At 44.0% G+C, this 24,897-nt stretch overlaps 1 pseudogene; it reads left to right on the forward strand.

Moving 5' to 3' along the window:
- The first annotated feature begins 1,404 nt into the window (after positions 1–1,404).
- Positions 1,405–24,897, forward strand: part of LOC103566445 (cell adhesion molecule CEACAM6-like) — a 35,934-nt pseudogene continuing 12,441 nt past the window's right edge.

The following is a 24,897-nucleotide window of genomic DNA, read 5'->3' on the forward strand; positions in this document are numbered from 1 at the left end:
CCAGATCCTTCTGGGCCCATCATATGTGTCTGCTCTGTTCTTCCTGCCCCTTCTGAGGCCATCAGAGCACCCGGCTTTGACAGCGGTCCCTGTAGAGCTCTCTACTCCCTGCCTGTTTGATGCTTGGGGAAGGCAGGTGACCACAGGAATGTCCGCCAAGCAGAGGCCCCCAGGAAAGTCTAGAAGCACAGGAACAGGCTATAAGCCACAGTTCAGCCAACACACACAGAGCGGGCCTCCCTAAAACAGTCTCCGTAGGACCAGGAAGCCCACAACCACCTGCCCTCCCACCACCATGGTCCTCTTGACCAGGACATGCAGGAAAGCTTCCCCTTCACATCCAGTACTGCAGTTCCTTCTGGGAAACCTATACTGGGCATTTTTCACTGAGCAGAGGCCATGCTGGTGACACCAGAGATGGAAGGTCATTCCCCTCGCCAGTCATTGCTCAGCTTGACCTTTCCTCACCCCCAGAGTCATCTCTGTGATCTTCCTGCTGAGAGTAAATACAAGCTTCCCAGAGTATTTGAGGACACTGCAAAGACCCTGGTACCCAGCTAGGTTTCTTTGTCACAAACAGAAGTAATTCCCTAGGTTTGGGGAATCCTCAGTGTCTGTGAGTGAAGTGCTGACAGACCTAAGGACAGGACACAGCAGTGGCCAATGCTGGGGGGAAGACAGGTCATCTTCTCAGGGGACAGAGTTTCCCACCACCCTTGCTATTGAAAATGTGCTCCACAGGCCAGTGTGATCAGCATCACCTGAGAGCTTATTAGATGTAAACTCTCGGGTTAACTCCACACCTGCCTGCTAAGAATCTGCATTGTGTTAGATAATTGTGACTCTGAACAGGAGAAGGGGACAGACTGTCCTACCCCCCTGAAGTTGAATACCCACAAACCTGGACAGCTGCTAAAGTAGCATTTCTAAGGTGTCACCTGGACAATCACAATCTTTATCAAGTTCCTCAGGTGATTCCAATGCATAATGGGGGTGACACCCCTAGACCAAGAGTTCCTGCTGTAGCCTCTGAGCTCCACCTCTTAAGGGAAAAGGAAGAAGGGGATGAGAGAGAGGAAGAGTGACTATGAGTCCTGACCTGATGCTATGGAGACAGCCCAGGACATGATGCCCTAGATTTGTGCTTGTCCAAACAAGGATGTGTGTTTTTGTGGTGTGGTGGGGATGGTGGTTTGGAAAATCCCTGTTGAAGAAGGCATAGGAGTCAGCAGTTCCCAGGAAACAGGAATACAGATAGAAGAGCAAGAGAAACAGGGGACAAGGGAAGCAGGAATGAGGGGACGGAGTAGGAGTGTCCTGGGAAGAGACTCCACCCCTGCCCTCATGACCTGGCAAAGCACTCCTGCCCCAAAAAGAGGCACAGTACAGAGGGAGGAGGCACAGCAGAGCTTATGCCGGTGGGCAGCAATACTTCTGAGCTTCTCTGGAGCCCAAGCTCTTCACACAAAGGGAGGAACAGAGCAGGCAGCAGACACCATGCAATCCCTCTCAGCCCCTGCCCATAGACAGAATGTCCCCTGGCAAGGGCTCTTGCTGGCAGGTAAGAGGGGATTATTCCCTGAGAGTGGTATGGAGATGGGAGGACAGAGACTGTTGGGTTCTCCTAAGTGGAACAAGGCTTGGAGAGGGGCTAGAAGAGTTCTGTTTGGACATGATGTGAGAGGACACAGGAGCAGAGTAAGATTGTGCAGGGTGGGGGGGGGGGTGGATGAGGGGGTGGGATTCAGCAACAGATCAATTTCATGATCTGGAAGTGGTGAGGGGCAGGAATATCTCAATTACTCTACCGTTCTAAGTTAGTTATTACAGACCAATAATTTTTGAAAATTGATGGTAATAATTTATTTGAGGATGACACCATTAAATACTTAACTAGGCTCACTAAACACTGTCCTTCTCTACTACCCTTAGAAATAGGCAAATTAATACCAGGATGTCGAGGGCCCTGGGAACACTCATTCATTCATCCACAGGGATTTGCAGTCTTTTCTTGGCATGAGGGGAACAATAAGTTCAGACAAGTCCCTGCCTTCAGGAGCTCACATTCTTTGGGGATGAGGAGAGATAATCGAGAGATCTAGAATGTGATGCCAGGGACTGACAATGTCATGAAGGGAAGAGAGCAGGGAAAGGTGAGAAAGTGAAGATGGAGGGTCTTCAGAACAGATGGTCAGGGAAGGCATCTCCCAAGGACACCTCTGAAAGCAAGCAGGGTGCTGAGGGCAGTGAAGGAGTGAGCCAGGCAGACATCTGGGTAAGAGTATTGGGAACAGAGGAAATAAGTTCACAGGGGCTGAAGCAATGGTGCACACTGGTGAACTTGACCAGTAGACACACACACACACACACACACACACACACACACACACACTCCGAGTCTAAGAGAAGAAGAAACGTCCTCAGGACACAGGGCTTCATCTTTCCATCCCAATAAATAAATCAAAATATTGATTGATCTCTCTCTCTTCCTCCTAGTCTCAATCTTAACCTTCTGGAACTCGCTCACCACTGCCAAAGTCACTATTGTATCGGTGCCGCCCAAAGTTACTCCAGGAGAGAATGTTACTCTAGTTGTCCAAAATCTACCTAGGAATGTTATAGGCTATACCTGGTACAAAGGCTATGGACCAGCTCGCAAACAAAAAATTGCATATTATGATACAAACAGAAAAGTAATGACCCCAGGGCCTGCATTCACTGGTCGAGAGACAGTATACCCCAATGGATCCATGCTGTTTCAGAAAGTCACCGTGGAGTACACAGGAAACTACACGGTGTTTGTCATAAAGAGACGTCTGCGATATGAAGTAGCAATTGGACAGCTCCACGTATACTGGAGTGAGTGACTCCTCTCTGATCTCTGGGTGTTGGATGGGGTGAATTCTACTTCACACAGAGAACTTACTGGCCTGGACTGTGCCTAAATATCCCTCTGCATTATGTCCCATGTTGGGATTTGAGCATTTAGTGCAGGACACAAACAGGGGAGATGAACTTCAAAAGACGGGAATTCATTTTTGGGAATCAGACTGTTCAGACTTTCCCTGTGGAGATAAGGACCAGTCTGATGGGAATAACCCAGCAGAAGGAGACCAGTCTTGGTCCAGCCCTCTGGCTCCTCCCTGAGACCATGACACTGAGAAAGATCCTGCAGGGCTTGAGGATCCCTGGGATCCTCACAGAAAAGTCCAGCCACGGACAACCCTACCCAGAGCCCTGTCCCAGGTTCCCGACTCCAGTGACTCTGGGGAGCCTGCGGCAGGGTTGGATTTTGGTATCCTGGGCAAGGCCGACTGGGAGCAATGATTTTCTGGCAGCCTGACTTCCAAAGCCCCTGAGCTTGTTACCATCCAGGTCTCAGCCCCGAGAGCCACATTTAAGCAGGAGCAGCGCCTGAACCTTGACCTGAGATTCAGCATGGAGAGCACAGAGGGACAAGGCCCCCAGATCATTAGCCAACTGCCTTGGGGAATTTAGGACACTACAAGGAAGAGTCAGTGTCCCCAGGGGAAGAACAGAGCTGGGAAGATGCTGCTGGCAGCTCCTTATTTGCCAGGAATCAGGATTAGTAGCACTGTCTCTCGGAATCAAACAATAACGGACGCCATTTATTTGGGCAGCTCCTCTCTAGGAAGATTTAGTTTAGCTCCTGAGATGTTTTTAAGGTTAATTCATTGACTGCCTGGTAGTCAAACCTTTATTCTACTTCACTGAGGGGAAAGTGAGGTACAGGGAGATAAAAGTAAGTGAAACAGGGTCATACAGATCAGGAGTCACATGGGGTCTTTGTACAGCCACAGTACCGTCCTCTCCTCCACTGGGGGATGTTATTAGGTGTCTGTGGACCCCGAGACCAGCTGTGGGTTCAGATCCTTCCTTTTTAGGTGGCTCTAGCTCAGAGGGAGAGATTCTGGTCTGGGGAGTGACAGCAAGTAGAAATTTAATCCAAGTTCAGTCTAGAACCAAATTACCTAATCAAGAATCAGAGCCAGTGCAGGGAATGCCCAGGCCGCCCCCTCAGGTGTCTGGTCCAAGCTCCCTGCACTGAACTTGAAATCACTTATTTGTTTCCTAATGTGTTGGGGTCACTCCCACTGGAAGATAAGGAAAGGACTTTGTAGTCTCATTCTCTGCTCTACATCTGCAGCCAGCCCGGGGCCCAGATGTAACTAATTCTCAATTGCTTTCGATGAAGGGTGAAGGAATAAATGGTAAATGGAGGAAAGAATAATCTAAATTTTCTGCAGAGACTGGAATCTGGATGCAGAGTCCTTGGACTTTTGTCCACAGAGGATAGATTCTCTCACCTTGCAAGGGCTGAGGCCTATGTCTCAGGTCTTTTACTGCTGTCTAGAGAAAGATTCCTTCCCGCAGTTGGGCTGAGAGCCCAGGGTATTAATCATAACTTTCACATATGCAAGAATTTTAACTTCTGCTCAAATTTCTATCTCATAACCAATAAACACAGAGGGTTCGTGAGGGCCAGATCTGCAGGAAGTTCAGAGACAGAAGAGACATTAAAGACCACGGGCAGAGATCAGGTTCTGCTGCCAAAGCCAGGTAGCATCTGACTGTCCCCTCATTCTTTTCTGGAGCATTTTTTTTGATTCTCTGTATTATTTATTGGGTCACTGCCTCATGGTAGTTACAGTCACCTGGGAAGATCTGATCAACATCCTTGCCTCAAGTCCTGAATACTCACCTGACTGCTTTACTTGCTCCTGGTCCTATGTGTTATTTACTCTCAAACCACAGAGCCACCCTTATCCATCTCTAGGAGAACCTTGAATATGGTGCCTCCAAGAAAACACACCTCACTGGGTGAAGGAGAAGTGTGTAGTGGGAAGGAATCATCCTTGGTTGGTCAGGCAATCAGCTGGTCAGTGAAGAACCAGGAGAGGAACAGAGGGTGGTATTGGGTGGCCGATTGTCTCTGATTCTACTCTTTTGTCTTTTCAAAACCAAACCCTGCTAACATATTGACACGTGAGAAATCTGTGCTTTCTCCCAGACATAGAGCAGGTGGCCTTACATTCTCTGAGAGCTCAGATCCTCAGGCATTTTTCGTGAGGTCCACAAACGTGCCTTATTCTTTGAAGGACTCAGGTTGGCTGAGTGGTGAGAGATGCCAACTCTCATTTGCTGATATTTCAATAACATCATTTGGTTTTCTTGTTGTTGTTGTGTTTAGCAGTTTTTTTCTATACTCTGGATATTGACCCCTTATTGATATATAAGTAGCTAATTATTTTCTCCCATTGCATAGGACACTTTTACTGTGTTGATTGTGTCTTTTAATGAACTGAAGGCTTTCATTTTGACAAAGTCCAATTTATCTAGTTTTCTCTTTTGTTTCTTATGTTCTCAGTGTCATATTAAAGAAATCACTGCCAAATCCAATGTCAGGAAGCTTTCTCCCTATATTTTCTTCTCAGAGTTTTATAGTTTTAGGTATCATTTTAGGGTTTGATCCATTTTGAGTTCAGTTTCGTATATGGTGTAAGGCAGCAGTCCAATCTCCTTCTTCTGCTTGTGGAGATCCAAGTTTCTAAACTGTTTGTTGAAAAGACTGTTCTTTCTGCATTGGATGTTCTTGGCATCTTGCTCAAAATCACTCGATCACATGATAGAGGATTTCTTTCTGGATCTCTGTTGTATTTGAGACCCTATATGTCTGTCTTAATGTCACTGCCACCCTATTTGATTCTTTAGCTCTCTGGAAAGTTTTGAAGTCAGGAAGTGTGAGTCCTCCAATTTTGTTCTCCTTTATAAAGATTGTTTTAACTATTTGGGTCCCCTTGTATTTGAGGTTAGATTTTCTATTACTGCAAAGATTTCATTTGATTTTGGTAAGGATTATATGAAATATGTATATAGTTTGGTATATATTGCCATCTTAACAATATTAATCCTTCCCTTCCATGAACATGGATGTCTTTCCATTATTTGTGTCTTCTTTAAGTTCTTTCAGAACGTTTGGTAGTTCTCAGTGTGCACATCTTTCACCTCCTTGGATAAGTTTATTCCTAAGTATTTCATAGGTTTTGATGCTATTTAAAGTTAAACTGTTTTCTTCATTTCTTTTTTGGATTGTTCATTGTTATTGCATATAAATGTAATGATTTTGAATGTTGATTTTGTTTCCTGCAACTTTGCTGAATTTGCGTATTAGTTCAACAGTTTTTTTGTGTGTATATGTGTGTCATTTTTAGGGTTTTCTACATATAAGATTATGTCTTCTGGTATATAGATCATTTCCCTCCTCCTTTCCAATTTTGATGCCTTTTATTTCTTCTTCTTGCCTCATTGTTGTGGCTAGGACTCCTACACTATGTTGAATGAGTGGTGAAAGTAGCATCCTTTTCTTGTTCATGATCTGAGGGGAAACACTTCTGTGTTTCACCTTTGAGTATGATGTTAGCTGTAGACTTTTTACTTATGACTGTTGTCATCTTGAGTAGTTTCCATCTCTTCCTAACAGTCCTTGTCTTTTCTTAAAACCCTAACCACTGCTCTCTAGAATGCTTCTTCACTGTGGTTCACTTCACAGGCCAGGAATTAGAAGCCCTCCTCAGAGTGACAAATCCTTTCGATTAGAAGCTCTCCTGGTCCTAAGGTTGTGAAGATTGGTCAGGGCCATCCTCATTCCCTAATAAATTATTTAACAATAAGGACATGCCTTCTAACTTTATGCAACATTCTTTTGGACCCAGAGGTTGACACACCTGGCAAGATTGCCCACTCCAATACACACAGAAGGGTACATAGGGGGTGTGGCCTGATCTCTTCTGAACTCAAAGAAATTCATTGGAAAAATCAATCAAATTTCATGAGAGAAAAATTAGTCCTGGTCATGATGTCATAGGATCCATTGGAAGAGAATAGGTTCCTGGTGCTGATACTACAGAGATGTCCAGGGGGACCGATCAAAGTCATCCTGTGATGATATAGGAATCAAAAGGGGAGATGGTGCCCCCTTCTTACAGATCATCACTTGAACAAAGGCACTCATCCTTTTGCAGGGGTCAGGGCCATCCTTTGGGTCACCTATACAGAGTGGCTGAGATCTCTGAGGAAAGAGCATTGCCCCATGCCCCAGGCCCACTCTCTGTAACTCATCTCTTCTGTTTCTCCACAGAGCCTGTGTCAAAGCCCTCCATTAGAGTCACCATAATACATAAAAATGCCAGATAAGAAGCTTGTTGTCCTGACCAGCTGCACAAATGACTCTGAGATCTCCATCCTTGGTTCTTCCATGACCAGAGTCTGCAGCTCACAGAAAGGAAGACACTATCCAAGGACAATAGAACCATCACCATACACCCCATTGGGAGGGAGGATGCCAAGCTTATCAGTGTGATGTCTGCAACCCAGTCAGCTCCAGCCAAAGTGACCTCCTCATGCTGCATGTGAAATATGAGTCTGACCTTCTGGCTCTCTTATCCTCCTCTAGCTTATTAAACTCTGAAAAGATTTTTTTCTTACCTGTAAGATGATGATTCTGAGGCACTTCTCAGTAGAGTTGTTGTAATAGTCAATTATGAAGGTGGAAATTCCTTAGAAGACTTGCATTCAATCAATAAATGCTCAACAATCTTAACTGACTTTGTCATTATGTTGGCTTGAGGTCACTTTCCACTCCAGATCCTAGGTCCTCTTGGTCTGAGTTACACCATCTCCACAGTGGAATGCCAGGCAGTGCTTGTGCCTGTGGGAGCCCATAATAAGCTCTCAGGAATCACAGCTCTATCCCACCACCAGGGGGAGGTAAGGATGGCATCTGGATGATGTTATTGAGCACACGATTGGACAGGGGATATCCATGTGGGTATCAATACTGATCTTTTTCTCCCCATCTGATTCCTCTCAAAGTATTCCTAACGTCTTCCTGAGTATCCTTATTTTCATGGCAGTAGCGTTATTTGTGTAGGTACAGTATGACTCTGTCCTCCTTGTTACTAGGATATCATTGGAAAAATTCCTAGTAGAATCTCTGCTCTGACTCAAATGTCCTAGTAGAAAATGATGCCCATGTGATCAGATATGACCCACACTTTAATGAGCAAGGTTCACATGATGGGTGTTTTGGGGATCTGGAGAAGAGAAGACATCACTCAAAGCTATAGAGACTGCAGGTGAGTTCTGATGTCTAAGGTTCTTAATGTCAAGAAGCTGTTAAAAGTGCCATGTGAGGTTCCTTAGGAAATACTGCATCAGAGGAAACTATGTGGTGAGTGTGCAACTCCATAACACCTGTGCAATTAATCAGGGCAAATGGAGTAAGAGCAGCCTTGCTTTATGATCAAGAACACTCTTCTTTGAGGTGATCCTGGTTCATGATTTAGGATTAAGAGCATGTAGTGGGGCCATATAGGGAGGCTCCTTTTGGAGCGCTCCAGGATAACATGAGGATTCTGAGTGCAGGGCAGACATATATGTTGAAGGAGGAACAACTGGAGCTGTTGCAGGAAAGTTGGGGTGCCGTCCTTCCAGATATGGAGGGACATGAGGGGTGAGACATAGGATTGAGGGGAAAGAAGAATACTCTTGGAGACTCTGATTAGTGCACTCACACAGAACAAGATGGAGTGCCATATGCACAGTCTGAAGGGACATGGGACAGAGGACAAGGGGGAGAGGGAAATGAGCATCCAGTGGAGTCTAGGAGTCTGGAGAGTAATGAAGGAGAGAGGGAAATGATCATTCAGTGGAGTCTAGGAGTCTGGAGAGTAATGAAGGATTGAACAACAGTGGACACCATGGATGCAGAAGACTTGAGATGAGGGCATTTAGGAAATGAAGTGGAAAGTGAGTTTGTGCATGGGTAGTCAGACTAGAAAAGGGATCTGGGATGAAGCCTGGGGGAAAGTGTGGAAGGCAAGGCAGGGGTGACAGTGGGGAGCAAATTCAGGGCCAGCCTTTTCCAGTCTCTGGTTCTGACCAGGTGAGTCATATTCAGGTTGCTCTTAAAGGCTGGGAGCACTTAGAAAAGCCAGATGCCTCCCTTGTCCCCTGAGCCCACTTCAGTTGAGTCAACAAGTGAGCCATGTCCCCAGGGGACTTTTGTGTGAGTGAGTACGCATGAATAGGAGCCTGGGGACACCCAGGGGAGGGCATATTTGGGGGTGATGTTTGAGGTGAGAATGAAGTTGGAATGTATGCAGTCTTTTCCTTCTTTGCTGACTAGTCAGACTGACCTTCACTCTAGTGCATAGACGAGAACTATGTCACAGTTGTCAGTGAAGAGTGGTCGGTGCCATGAAGGTATAGGTACCTGTCCATTTTTGATACATCTTCTCTCCCCACCTGGCTTTATGTCGGTGGGTGTGATAGAACCCAGATCATGATGAGGAGTTCTGGCTCCCTGGTCACATTCTTCACATGTTCTGACACTCTAACTCTTCCAAGACCTAGGAGGAGGTCAGGAGATGTTTTTCTATTGCTTCAGAAGGCATGGAATTGTTCCAAAACTCTAGGAGTCTGCATAGAATTCTCACCTAAGGTCCTGCCAGAGGCTCCACAAGCACCTTTCACCCTTCTAATGTGTGCTGGATGGAGGTAAATGTGCAAGAACTTGTCCTGTTCCCCAGAGGGTTGTCCAGCATGCCAGAGACTATTGGAACCTAAAACCTTCCTAGTTGTAGCAGATCAATGAATGGTCACACATGTGTGTACCCTTACAGCCCATGGAACTCTCTCACACTTGACCCTATTTCTGATGTCATGGTCAACACTGATGTCATTTTCTTTGTCATCAATTTCCTTTGGCATCCACTTCTACCCTTTGGTGCATATCTGTCTTACTAAGGCATTCAGAATATTTGCCATTTCTTGTTTGTAATTAGCAGGAAAGCTTCTAGTTTTCACCATTAAGCATGATATGATTTGTAGGTCTGCAGGGTTTTTATGAGTTGAGTTGATATGGAATTGACTTGGAGGATGAACACATTTGCTTTGCTAGGTAGGGCTGGCTTCATGGGCTCTGTGTACATACACTCTACTCAGTGATGTATACTATCAATGAGTAGGCCCTATGGTAGGTTTAATGCTCTGCTTTTGTCATCTTGAAACTTTTCATTATTTTTGGACAAGGAGCCATGATTTTGAATTTATACTGAGTCCTACAATTTATGTATCTGATTCTGACCCTGGGAGTGACAATGGGTGGATGGGCTCCCTTGGGAAAACAGTTTGATCCTATTGGGATGGGCACTTGGAGGTTTGGCCGCCAGAGAGTGGCACCTTCACAAAGTAACCTGGAAGGCTGTGAAGAGAGATGTGGAGTTTGTTTTTTTATACTCTATTTATGTCATTATGTGTCTCTAACTGCCCACAGCCACCCCTCACATCCGTAGCTCATAGAGGAAATGTACTCCATGCCTGATGTACTTCAGAGATTCTAATTTTGGACTCCCCATCCAAGGCTGAAATGAAGAAATCACACTTAGTTGGCTCAAATATGAATAGCATTAAGAGACATCATAAAGTCCACACTGAGTTTTGGTGTTAGGAAAAAATGGGAGAGATGGGAGTGGGAAAGGAGTCTGTTATGGTAATGATGGAAGAAAGTAGCTGAATCCTCGTCTTTCAAGAGGGAAGACCTTAGATAATGCCTGAAAGTGAAAAATCAGCAAGTAGCCTCAGAGCATGTTACTCAAAGATGACTTTAGTTCCATCCAGAGGAGCTGCTGCTGTTTGGCACACATCTCAGTTTGGCCCAGACAGGAGAAGCCAGGACCTTCCCGCAATCACTCTGAACAGAACACACAGAGACACTGGGCTTATCACGGCCAAGTCCAGTGTTGTCACAAATCAAAGAAAGAGAGCATCCAATAAGAGGGAGGCAGGACTTGTTTTGCTCACAGTGTGAATATCAGAAAAGAATCATAGTTTCATCTTTCTGGCTACAATTCACTGTACTACCAGTATTAATCTCCTTGGGGCTATAGGTCATTCACATCAGAACCATATGCCCCTCTGGGAAAGCCTTACACACTTGATTAAGATCCTTCCTGGTTGCCCAACCACCTTAGGTTTTTGTCCATATGACATAATGGGGACTCATTTTTTTTTCTCTGTTTGCTTTTTTGACATCAGGAGCATAGAATTGAAAAATCATAATCCTTTGCTCACAATCCAGTATCACCACCCGTCCACTCATGACCTACCTCCCTTTTTTAGAGATGTATTCATTATTTATCTTAATTTTATTTTGACTTATATATTTGGAAACTCTAGTTGCAGCTTCCAGAAGATCTCCGAGGGCAGGATTGGAGGTTCAGCTCACTACGGGAGCTCTCTGTACTTCCTGGATGAAAAACCTGGGAAATCAAGACACTGTGCTGGTGCCACAGCACCTCTGCACCCTCTTGGTAGAGACAAGCTAGAGGCTAACTGGCTGTACATCCCTGAGTGCCAGGATAGCCTCCAAGTGCATCTCACAAGAACCGCTTTCCTGTTCCAAACATGAATCTGCTGTGAGAGATTCTGGGAACTTCTTTCCTCAACCTCCCAGGCATTCAGGAATGTGGAGAGATAGGAACCCTTGTGTATTGTTGATGGGAATGTAAAATGGTACAGCTCCTGTGGAAAATAATACAATTGTTTCTCAAAAAATTAAACATCGGAAATATGATATGGCCCAGAAATTGCACTTCTGGGTATATATACTGGATAGTTTTGAGAGCAGGAACTCAAAGAGTTGTTTGTAAACCCATATTCATGGCAGCATCATTCACAATATCTAAAATGTAAAAGCAACTCAAGTGTCCCTCGATGGATGACTGGATAGGCCAAAGGTGGTAGATCCATTCAATGGTATATTATTCAGCCTTAAAATGGATAATAATTCTGCAATATGCTACAATGTGAATTAACCTTGAGGACATTAGGCTAAGTGAAATAATCCAGTCACAAAAAGACAAATACTGTATGATTCCACTTATATGAGGTACTTAGTCAAAATCATAGAGATAAAAAGTGTAATAGTGGGGGGATGGGGGAGGGGAGGATGAGGAGGAGTTGTCACCTGTTAAGGCAGGAAGTTCTCAAAAGCCCAAAAATCCTTAATCTCAAATTTCCCCTTTGAAAAAACTTTATTTAGGGGCCAACCTGGTGGCATAGTGCATAAATTTGGCACACTCCACTTCGGCTGCCTGAGTTCATGAGTTTAGTTCCTGGGAGCAGACCTACACCACTCATCAAACCATGCTGTGGAGGTGCCCACATGTAAAATAGAGGGATTTAGGCACAGGCGTTTGCTCAGGGCCACTCTTCCTCAAGGGAAAAAATTCTGTATTTACTTATACTAAAAACACATAATGTTAAATTTACCATCATGAACCATTAACCAGTCTACAGATCAGTATTGTGTATGTATTCTTGTGCAACAAATCTCTCACTCTTTTTCACCTTGCAAAATTGAAAATCTATACCGAGTGAACAACTCTCCATTTCCTCCTCCTGTCAGCCTCTGACAGCTACCATTCTTCTTTCTGTTTCTGTAAATGTGACTGCTTCAGATACCCCATGTAAGTGGAAATTTAAGACATTGTCTTTCACAAGTGGCTTATTTCAGTCAGCATAAAGTCAAGGATGTCTTTCTTTTTAATGCTGAATAATATTTCATTGTATAGATAGACCACATGTTCTTTTTTCATTCCTCTGTCTACAGACATTTGGGTGGCTTCCATTTCTGGGCTTTTGTGGAAAATGCTGTAATGAAAATGAACGTGCAAATATCTCTTCCAATTCCTGCTTTCATTTTTTTGCAAATGAAACTAGAGTGAGTTTGCTGGACCATATGGTAAGTCTATTTCTATATAATTCTATATTTCCACCAACAGTGCTCAAGGGTTCCAATTTCTCTATATCCTTGCCAACACGAGATATCTTGTGTTTGTTTGTTTCTTTTTTTGGTACTGGCCATCCTAATGGGTATGAAGTAATATCCCGTGTTGTTTAGATTGGCACTTCTTTAGTGATTAGTGATGTTGAGCATCTTTTCATAAGCGTGATGTCCATTCATACATCTTCTTTGGGGAAATGCCTCTTCAAGTGTTTCAACTATTTTTCAATTGGGAACTTTTGTATTTTACTGCCATTGAATTGTAGGCTTTCTTTATCTGTTTAGATATTAATCCCTTAATAGATATATGATTTGAAAATACCTTTTGCTACTCTTTAGGTTCCCTTTTCACTCAGTTGATTGTTTCTTTTGATGGCCAATGCATTTTAAGCTTGGTGTAGCCCTTTTTGTCTATTTTGCTTTTGTTCTCTGAGTTTTTGGGGCCATATCTAAGACATTATTGCCAAATCCATTTTCATGAGCTTTTTCCCTGTGTTTTCCTCTGTGATTTTTATAATTTTAGGTCTTAGTTTTATATCTTTAATATCTTCTGAGTTAATTTTTGTATATGATGTAAGTTAAGGGTCTGCCTTCATTCTTTTGCATTTGGATATCCAGTTGTCCCAAGAGCTTTTGTTAAAGAGACTGTCTTCTCCCCACTGAGTGGTCTGGGCAGTCTTATCAAAGACCATCTGATCATATACAGGAGGGTTTATTTCTGGGCTCTCTATTTCATTCCCTGGGTATATATGCCAGTCTTTATGCCAGGACTACACTATTCTTAATGTAGCTTTTCAATGTGTTTTGAAATCAGGAAGTGCAGGACTCCCACTGTTCTACTTTTCAAGATATTTTGGCTCTTCAGGACCCCTTGAGATACCATATAAACCTGAGGATAATTTTTTCCTATGTCTATAAATATGCCATTGAGATTTTACGTTGGATTGCATTTAATCTATAGATCACTTTTAGTAGTGTGTACATCTTAAAATCTTAAGTCTTCCCGTCTATGGGTCTATTGTTAATGGTGATGGATTTTCAAAGAAGCCATTGCTCTGGTCCTCTTTGTTGTAATCTCCTTGAACTCAACCTTTCAAGGGTTCACCCTCTTCTCCCATCATACTCTGAGATGAGCTGAGGTGAAGACAGGACAGGTGTTCCAAGACTTCAGATCTGGGGAGTATGTGAGGAGATTAAGCAGCTGAACCCTTTCCCTATTCTTTTCATTTTTTCTTTCTGATTTAGCTATCTGTAAATGCCATTAGAAACTCTCATTTTGTAATTCATTCTCTCTTTCTTTTGCCAACTGTAGCTCAACCGAAGTAATCTTGCCCAGTAGAAATAAGAAACTCCTTCAATAGAAGAGTAGACACCTGTTTTAATAATGCTGGTGACTGGTTCATTGGACATGTCACTAATTTGTGTGTCAGAAATATTCATAACTCACCAATGAAAAGTGTAGTCAAATTTTCCCTTAGAAATTTTAAAACTTTGTCTTTCATAAATGAAATAACTGAATATGTGGAAGACATAATGACCATTTCTGCTGCCATTAGTCCCAGAAATGACTTCAGACCTGGTGAGTCTGCCTCTTTATGAATCACACAGCGGCCTTGAGCTTGCCCCGCCCCCAGAGGAAGTGCTTCTGGTCAAGGAGCCAGTGCACTGTTGTCAGCATTATTTTCCTTCCAATGTCACCACTCTCCAACCAGACTGTCAGGAAGGAAACCTGATCATACAAATGTGCCTGAAGGTTCAAGCAATGGGATCCTCCTAAATGGCTGTGGCACTTGAGAATGAAAAACTGTGGGGACAAAATTTTACCACATACAGGTACACAGGACTGGAACAGGTTAGATATTTCAAGCTTCCCAAAATCTGAAAAGACAGTCTATACTTCTTTTAATGCTGTAGTAGTTGTAATAATTGCCCCAAAGATATTTTGAGTTTTATCCCTGGAGCCTGTGGATGTTACATTCCCCTGCAAAAGGTACTTTGCCAATGAGATGAAATAGTAGATGGTGAGATGGAAAGATAATTCTTGATTATCGGGATGGTCCCTCCGTGTAACCTCCACTGTTGTGATGAGAGAGAGAAGCAGAGGGAGACTCGACTACAGAAGAAAAAGAGCAGATATGACCATGGGAGAAGAGGAGGGAAAGCATTTGGGATAGGGGATCATGACCCAAGAATGACAGCTTCCAGAACCTGGAAAAGACAAGAAAACAGATTCTCCCAGGGTCCAAGGAATAAGCAGGGTCCTGTACACAGACACCTCTATTCTAGCACAGTGAAACCTATTGTTGGATTATGGCTTCCAGGATTGAGCTAAATTGGAAACAGGGTGAATGTTTTGTCCACTCAGATGTGCTTTGCAGTCACCCAGGTGACCCCCTGCTCTCTCCTTCATCCCTTGTCTGAGGTTTCCTCTGTGGCCTAAATAAGACAGCACATCAGGCAAAAACATCTGTAAAGATCCCCTCTGGGACATTGCGGAGACACTGAGCTAGTGATGTGTGTGGTAAATAAGCAACAACTTGGTTGAGACCCAGAACGGCCCCTCACCATCAACATTGTTCCGATTCCACAGACTTTTACACCTCACATGTGAGGAAGCAGATCACAGAGATTTTTCAAAGATATTCTGTTATAGAACCACGGCATTCTGTGGGGTATGAGGAGTCCTTAAAGAGGCAGCAGGTATGAGGACTGGGCTCTAGCAGACAAACAGATGCCACCCTCTATAGTGTCTCATTGCCCTGTTTTCACTGGCACCCTCAAGGGGCTTTCATGCCCTCATCTCTTTACTTTCTTTGCTGTTTTCACAAACTCCTTGTGCATGTCCAAAGGAGAGTCCACAAAGAGGATCTTGGAAGCAGGGAAATAGAGCCTACCCTCTGTGTTCTCTTGGATTTTGTCTGCTCTGCTTCGCCTCTGAGCATTAGGCTGAATCCTAGGGAGACCTGTGGCCCAGGCAGAGCTTAGAAACCAGAAGGCAGCAAAGGGTGGCATGGAATGATGGGACCTTGGCAGAGTGGGGATAGGGAATTGTAAGGACCAGGGAAGGAGGGAGGAGAGGAAGATTATGGGGTGTACTCATGGTTTAGGGTGAAGAGAATGTAGGAGGAATAGGGAGGGGGAGAGGGTCTTCAGGGAGAGGCTGAGAACTCCAAATTGAGGGAGAGTTCCTGGAGCTTGGGGTGGTGGTGAAGATGAGGGAGTCATTCTTCCAAACTTGGGTATGATCTTGCAAAGTGGAATTGAGTTTTGAGGAAAAATGAGACACTTGAAGACTCAGACAAGTGCCCTTGATACCAGGACCAAACACTACATTTGAGGAATCCATGGCAGGGTGAGCAGTCATGAGGATGAAAACAAAAGCAAAATGTTGAGAAACAAGAGAAAGGAGAGTGCTTCCCTCAAGAGAAGTAGAGGGTGAGATAGGCAGACACATTTCTCCAGGGGCACAGAAGCCCATGAGTTAGGACAGGGTGGCCCAGGTGAAGAGGCAATCATGGACCCTGGGAAAAGGGCCCTGGATGAGAGGGAGATTAGAGTCCAGTGGGGACCAGAGTCTAAGGAGAAGGAGAATTGGAAGGCATGGGCCCTGTGTGGGGCAGAAGACTGGAATGGAGGTCAGGAGGCAATTCCAGGAAAGGAGAGAGTCAGAGTTTGTGGCTTCAGATCAGAAGAGGATTCTGAACTCTGACCCGGGACAACGGTGGGAATGAGGGTCAGACTGAGGCAGGGGAGTAGAATCCAAGATCATGGTTTCCAGGGTGGTGGCCAGGGTTTTCTGGTGTCCATCTCTGACTAGGTTGAGATGGTGTAGCTTGTTGCTTAAGCTGGGTCTGAGTGGAGTAGTTTCAGCATAGCCAGATAGTAATCATAAAATCCAAAACGTCACCTCCCTATACCTTAATATGTCTTCTCCTGAGCCTGTAAGGTAGCAAGCTCCCCAAGGAATTCTCTGTAAGTGCAAAAGAATGAGCACCAAGTAGAGTCTGAGTGCAGCCTGGCAGGAGGGAAAGAAGGATTTGTGGTGTGGTGGGGTGCCATAGATGTTAACATTAGACAATTGAGACAATAAAGTATTATAAAGATTAAAAAAAGATGAAGAGGTAGTTGTCTAGCAGATGAGAGTCCTGCCACCAAGTAAGCTGTTTACTATCTTTAGGAATTGGCTCATCCTGGGAGAAGCAGTGTCTCCCAGTGTCTGTAAGGCCCCCAACTGTCACAGCTTCAAGAATACAGAAAGTTAGAAAACATAATGAATAAATTTGCCCTGGGATGAAAGGATGCCAAAGAGACCAATTCAGAACTTAAGACAACACAGAAAAATGGGGCTTCTGCCTGTTTGGCAAAATTTTATGGAGACTTTAGAGAGATTGTAATGGAGATTTCTCAAGAGTAGGAAAAGGCAGTGGGGAGTCTATGCCCCTGGGGTGGGCAGTAATCTGTATTAATTTTAGAATAGTACAAGTGAGCACCTCTACCAGATTCCCTTCAAGCATGTGACTATATGGTGGATGTTCAAGCAGGGAGCCAGCAGGACACCCAGGTGAAGGGTTAAGCAAATGGTGACTCAGAAACATAACAGAGTCCCTAACACCAAAAGAAACAAAACAATGAATGTCCTGGGTCCAATTTGTGGCTTGGGAGAGGCATCCGTGGGTGTTGCTGGGTGGAGCTCTTATGCCCGGACTGAAGAGGTCTCTTGCGAGGTGGTCAAGTCATCTCCAATGACGAGGTGTTGGGCATCCATGGGTGTCACTGGGGTGGAGCTTTTATGCCAAGACAGAAGGGGTCTCTGGTGAGGGATGTCAGGTCATCTCCAATGGTGAGGTGTTGGGCTGGGACTATGTCATCTGGGATGTGTAACTGGGGTGTCCTCTCCAAGTGAGTATCCACTGGGGTTCTGAGAGTCTCAGTATCTGCCACGTTTCACTGAAACCGCAGGTAACTTGAAGGGTTTGAGCATCTGGAGTATAAGCAGTGAAAGCAGCAAGCCCAGGGGGAATGAGACCAGCAGTCACTGTATTGGGAGCAGCTGCACTTGAGAGGTCTTCTGTTGTTTTGATGGTGTACAGCCCAAGGCTGAGAAGGGCAGTGTCTTGTATCAGAGGTACTTGGACAACTGAAGTCATCGGAAATGGTCCAGAGACTCCAGGAGGCATGAGAAGAGATTGCCAAAATTTCTTTAGTGCAGGAGACTCTGAAAGCACAAATGGGATTGCCCGTTGCTTTTAATTTGGAAGTAAAACTTATAAATAAAGAATGTTGCCATCAGAACCCAAGAAGCAGTAAAAGATGTTGGACTTATGTGTCCTTAATAAATGAAATGTGTCAAATGAATCTCCTTGGAGGAGGATGTCATCAGGTAACACCATATCTGTGGTCCTGGAGGAAGGTGGATGCGTTTAAGATCTTGATTGCATAGATAGTTTGGGATGTGCTATCATCAAAATGCCCCATGAGTAGCCTGGAAAGGGTGTGTTGTCTTCCTCTGGAGGTGGAGGCAGTCTGAAGCTGACAACCTGTGACATAGGCACTTAATGGAACAGATAAGCCAAATCGAGAATAGTGGAGTATTTTCTGATTGTTGAATAAGTAGAATTGGTAGTTTTAATTATATTAGATATTGTGTCTGGAGGCCCTAGGAATAAAACCGTAGTATTGAGGTTGTAGTAATACACCAGGGGGCACCCTTTATTTTTTCAAAGTGTAAGAACAGGCAAGATCAGGCTGTCAAATGGAGAAGGAATGGGGATAATCACCCCTTTTGTAATGAGGCTTTTATATAAACTTTTATCTTTGAGGGCTCTGTTTTAGCTTACATTGCACCATATCAAGTAGTTTAACCTGGGGGTTTTGTGATGTCCATTTTATAAAATCAATTTATTAGCACCAAATATGTATTTTAATATTCATTATGTTAGAGTGTCTATGCCCAATCAATATGGGATATTTTAGGACCAAGGTTACTATGACTGTGGAAAATTTACATGAGGCTATCAAGTGAAACATTACTATTATTCCTCTATTTTATGTGTGGTTACCTTTCTAACAGTATAGGGAGTACAATGCTTACCTTTGGTGAGATTGCTGGGTATAACTATAATCTCAGGTCCAGTATTGATTAAGTCTGTGAAGTGTTGTCAACTGGTGCATAATAGCAAATGCTTCCATGAATTTAGAAACTAGGTTGTAGAGACACAAAAACCAGTCTGCACCCTTTTATAACTGTGTGTTCTATGAATTTCTTTCATTTATATACCTAAAATAGAAGTATTGGATTTTCAACTAGATCAAATTATGAAACTTTGTTTTCATTTAGTTGTTCATAGTATATACATATACACAAATTACCTATTTACATTTAAATATTTTATCTGTATACATAATTTATTTAATTAGCTTTAATTTTCTCCCCATGTATCTAGGGTTTTTATCTTTTCACACCCTTTTATCACTTGATATTGCTTTGTGTTGTTGTGTATTAGGCTTTTTGCAGCTTCAGGCAGAGGTTTTGGTTGTGACTGTTTCTGTCTCCAGCAGATTAGAGGCAGAGGGGGTGGAGGAAGGGCAGGTGCTCTGTCTGCAGTATTATCATTCTTTCCCATCTCACCCTCATTTTTTTTCTTAAACACCGTGTTTTAGAATGGCTCGTGTGGCTGGAAGGCTAAACTTTTTTTCTTCTTTTTTGTTTAGAAGCATCAAGAATAAAGAAACTAAGAAAATACGGTTAATATAAATGACCCTGTGACAAATGGATGCCAATAGACAAACACAGACTCTAAGACAACATATTAGAACCTGCTTGCCTTTGAGAGAAGTAATTGAGATAAGGTTGTGACTTGTATTTTACTCCACACACAAAGGAAGTGCTCTTGGTCAATGAGCCTATACCAGATGCCCAACATTAAAAGGAGGGAGGTACCTGGACACGGTCGGAGGTGGTGACTCTGTGGGAGGTGTGCTCAGATGAACTGTTCAGGCACTGGTCAGACTCACTGGCTGTTAATCCAGGTCCATCATGCACGTGGAAGGGCCCCAGTAAGAAAATCTCTCAGACCATGGGCTGCAGGAGGTGCTTGGGATTACAGTCACACAAGCTGCAGGGATTCCCTGGGAAAGGAAATCTAGCACCATCTATCTGTTTTGGTGCTAATGGGGTTGATTTTCTGAGGGACAGCTGCTCTGGTTCCATTTACCGGGATCCCACATCTCCTGAACCTGGGATTATGTGAAGAAATTAATCAAGGGAACTCTTTCCTATCTCCTTTAAGGTTTTTCTTCCCCTTTGGCTTACTCATATCATTATCATGGGCAATCTCATTCTCCTTCCTCTTCTCCTGCTGACTATGTTCTTCACCAGTACAGCATGGATTCAGTGCAATATCTTCAGAAAAATGCAAACTTTTCCTAGAAACAATTGACAATTTCAATGACTACTGTAGGCAACTTGGGAACTTCCAAGTTCTCTCTCTTGCTGTCCACCCCTATATGGAATGAATGCTTGTATCTGCCCAAAATTCTTATGTTTAAATCCTAATCACAAATGATAGTATACAAATGATAGTATTTGGAGGAGGGGCCTTTCGGAGGTGATAGGTCATGAGAGTGGAGCCCTCATGAATGGGGTTAGTGCCCTTATAAAGAAACCCCAGAGAGCTCCCTCACTCCTTGCTCCACATGAAGGCAGAGAAGAAAGCCGTCAATGAAACAGGAAGAAAGTCCTTAGGAGAAACTGAATCTCTTGGTGCCGTGATCTTGGACTTCCCTGCCTCCAGAGCTGTGAGAAATAAATTTTGCTGTTTAAGCCACTCAGTCCAAGGTATCCTGTTACGGCAGCCTAAATGGACTACAACATCCCCTGTTCCTTCTTCCTCCTTTTTCTGACGCGAAGTCTTCCCATCAGCTCTCTAGGATCCTTTGCTTTGTCCTCCGTCAACACCTGTCCCTCCTCCACTCCTCTCTCCCTCTATCCACCCCTCCCAAACTTCTTCCTTCTTACCTCTGTCCCTCAACATGCTATAGTCACTGGGACTTCAGGCCTTCTCCTCCAAAGTGGGCTCTCAAGGTACTCAGGTACCGCAAGACCTGCCTGAGGATGAAGAAGCTCATTGGAAACAGGCTGGATATTTTATCCACATGAGTTTGCTTTGGAGACACTCAGATGGCTGCTTGGTCTCTCCCACGTGACTACCTGAAATTTCATCCACAACATCAATAGGATGACAGATCATGGCAAAGGACATCCTGAAAGGGACTCCTGCTCAAAGATTGCTGGGAACTCTCCAGGCCTTATACAGAGCAGGTGACCTCATCTTGCCGTACGCCTCAGAAACACAGCCCTCGCAAGAGTGGTGAGATGAGCCAAGGAGAAGCACCCCTCTTTCTTACAAACCGGTGAGGGAAAATTTTATAATTGAAGCCAAAAGCTGTGTCTGTGTCTGTCTGTATGTTTATGTAGGTGTGTATGTGAAATATCGTCCCACCTTCAAGTTGAGTTACTAAATTAGATTATAAAATTCCTTCAGGGAGGTCTAGCTGTGGGCTCTACAGAAACATAGTTGAATATTTCTAAGATGCTATAAATTAAGGGAAGCAAATGTATTCTGATGAAACTTTATTTCAACAGTAATTATATCTCTGTAGTATGTCATACCACCTTGAAGATAATCTTCAATATCTTTTGGTGACTTTAAATGCTATCCTATGTTAAATTGCGATAATTGTTAGCTACTCATGACATACGTAGATGAATCTTAAGTAACTTAACACACTGACATATGAATTACCAGGGATAAATTTCAGGGTATAAATATTTTTGTGTGAGTTAGTGAATGCCTTCATTCTTTCACGATGAGAATGCATACTGGAAGGACCTCTATGGTTATAATGATATGGGGGATGCATATACGTATGCTCTGCTGCAAAATGCTGGGGTATGACAGAAAGTTCACAACGATCTGGCTTCTGGTTTCCTCCGTGAAGTAGACGTTCCTGTGGTTAAGATTGTAACTGTCCATGAATGAGACTCTAGTAGAGGAAATATAGAGAACAAGACTATGGAAGATACACAGGATGACATTTTGTTAAGGGAAAAGAGAGTCATTTGGTCTTAACATGAAATGATGGATTGTTCCTGAATGAGGAAGAGGAGAGTGTAGAATGAAACCTGAATGGATATGGACAGTGGCAAAAGGTTCACAGAAAGTGAACTTTGTTTGTCCTGGTCATGGCTGGCCTAGATTTGATGGATTTATGTGTAAGAATTTGTTGAAATGGGGCTTTGCTAACCAATATGGTATTAACATAAAACTAGAATTTAGTTTTCTCTCTGGTAACAGGACAAAATTTCCCTGGATTAGAAGTTGGCTCTTATTGAGAGGTTTTAAACATTTTTCTCTGCCTTCTCTTTAATTTCCCTAGAAGGTGAGATGCTGTATCTTGTCAGAATACTTCTCTGTGCGATATGTGGACTTTGTCACAGCCTTGATTTTTAAGAAATCAATTCTTCTCACCCTCAAAAGCGTTAAGTTCTTACATCATTTTCCTTCGAACATTGACTCTTTAGCCTCTTTTCCTCTTTGCTGTGCCACTTAATCAACCCCCATATCCCTGTCAGTTGAGATCAAGGTATCAACAATGTTGGTTCCTTCTGAGGGCTGTGAAGAAATATTTGTCACTTTCAGAAAAGCAATTAATCAAACAACAAATAAAAAACTCTTCTGTGACTTCCTACCACACTCAGACTAAAGCACAGACTCCTTCAGGTGGCCCCCAAAGCCTGCAGGATCTGACCTCATGCTTTAGGCATACTGGCCTCTCCCAGTTTTGGGGAGTGGGTGTAGGTGTGAGTAAGGAGGGTGGGTCTCCAGATCCTTTCATTCCTTAGACTACATCCTCACTTCCATTAATTTTGTTGTAAAGTCATTAAGACTAAAATCTCCTCAGCATTTTCTCCAGGAAGACTACCTGTGGTGTAACTATTTATACATAGCAGCCCTCCTAGGATCATTTGCAGTGCCTGGTCCAACAACTTTAAGGACTGGGTCCAAATTTTAGTCCACAATGTATGTGAGCTGTTGACCCCTCTGCCACAAACAGTGATGGAGTTTGTGATACGTGCTTCTCTGAAGTCCTTAAGTGGGAGAAGGGAGATAGTGAACTAACTATGATCCTTTTCTGCTATTTTTGGAGTGAGGTTCCAAGCCACAGGTAATATTTTTATCTCCTAAGATCCAGGTACTCCTACATAATTGATTACGTCATTACTTGAATATTTTGATTTAGTTTTATAGAGTAGGATAAGGGGACACAATTGGCAAATCTCTGTAACCTACCATACGGCAACGATCTGTCCGACTGCTGGAATCTCTCAAATTATACTCTAGGGAAATGTTTCTCATGTTCTCAGTGTTGGTGAGAATTGCGTGGGCTGCTTTTTGAGAATGGAGATCCCTGGACACCATGTTCTTATGGCCAAGCCTGAGATAAATGGGGCTGGAGTGGGGATATGTTCTTCTTCTTGAGGAAGAAGCTGCAAGGTGCAGGTAAAGGACATCAAGGCGGCATTCTAACATTGGGAAGACAGGAAGATTAAGAAGAGTGATCCAATCTCTGACACGAATGCTCGTTTACTGGATGTAGGAGACCTAACTGTGAATCATTGCATTTAAAATAAATATTTGTTAAATGACTCTCAAATTCCTTCACCTTGAGATTTAACATGTATGCAGGGTCTGATCACACGCGCGCGCACACACACACACACTCACATACTCAGATACCCCTCAGGGAACTTACGGGATCGTGGACTGCACCAGGCAGGCATTGGGAGCAGAGCAGGTACAGTGAATGACCTAGAGGATGTCCCTGGGGCAGTCAGCTGAGAGGCTGTCCTGAGGGTTGAAATGGGACTGGGGATGAAGGCAGGTGCCTCAGAGTTGTAAGGGGTCTGCATGGAGGAGGGAGGACATCAGGGAGCTGGGTACTGATGTTCAGGGAAGAAGGCTCGCCATTCCAACAGAGAATACATCTCTCTGCAGCAGCTGTGCTTGCAGAGAGTCCCTGGGCCAGGCTGCCAGTGCCTCAGCCCCAACACAAATGCTGCTACAAGCTGCAGAATTTTCAGTCTCTGTCCCAAATGGGTGGGACTGAGGTTGACGGTGACATGAAGGGGAACCTATAATTCCAAACACAAAAGCCTGACCTATGAAGTAAGAAAATATCCATGCTTCCTCTATTAAATTCCCAAGGCAGCACTGCCCACATCTAAATTAACAGAATGTTCAGTTGTTTCCTTGGTTCCTCCCCAACAGGTCCACTTGCTGAAACACAAGATGGCCCACAATTGTCCCTTCATCTATCATTTGCTCAACTGCTGTCACCTCCTGGAAGATGATGGATAATCAGAATGATGGAGCCTGAGAGCCTCATTCCACAATTGACCAGGAAGGAAGGACTTGGCATCTAGACTGATGGGGACAGGAGAGTAATGACCATTCTGAAGACCTGGGAGTATTGGGAAACTTAGGCAATCAAAGAGAGCTACCAAAGTGTGATGGGGACAGAGAGCTGATGGAGGACTGGGCCAAGAAATGGAACTGAGGGACCTCAGCCAGAAGTACTGAACTGAAAGTTCTTGAATGGTTGCAGGGAAGGCTGGATCCTCCAGAAGAAATGACTCAGCTGCAGCAGCTCAGTGGGGCTGGGCTATCCTGTCTGCCCACTATCTACCACTCATCCCTTTGGGAATAATGGCCTCTCTTCACATCCACCTGCCCAAACTCATTGTGCCCCTTCACTGTCCGACTCCACGTGAAGGGACTCTGGGGTTTCTTTCCTGCACTGCAGTGAAGGGGAGGGGAGGCTGAGTTCCCCACATACGGCCCATCAATTGTGTCCTGAGAGTTGGGCTCAGGCATGATCTCACTCTCCCCAGGTCCTGGATCTTTATCTGGAGTTGATGGTGAAGCCCAGACACCAAGAGCTCCCTCAGGCCTGGAGAGAACTGTGCC

This window comes from Equus przewalskii, chromosome 9 (genome assembly GCF_037783145.1).
Source record: "Equus przewalskii isolate Varuska chromosome 9, EquPr2, whole genome shotgun sequence".
NCBI classification, from domain to species: domain Eukaryota; kingdom Metazoa; phylum Chordata; class Mammalia; order Perissodactyla; family Equidae; genus Equus; species Equus przewalskii.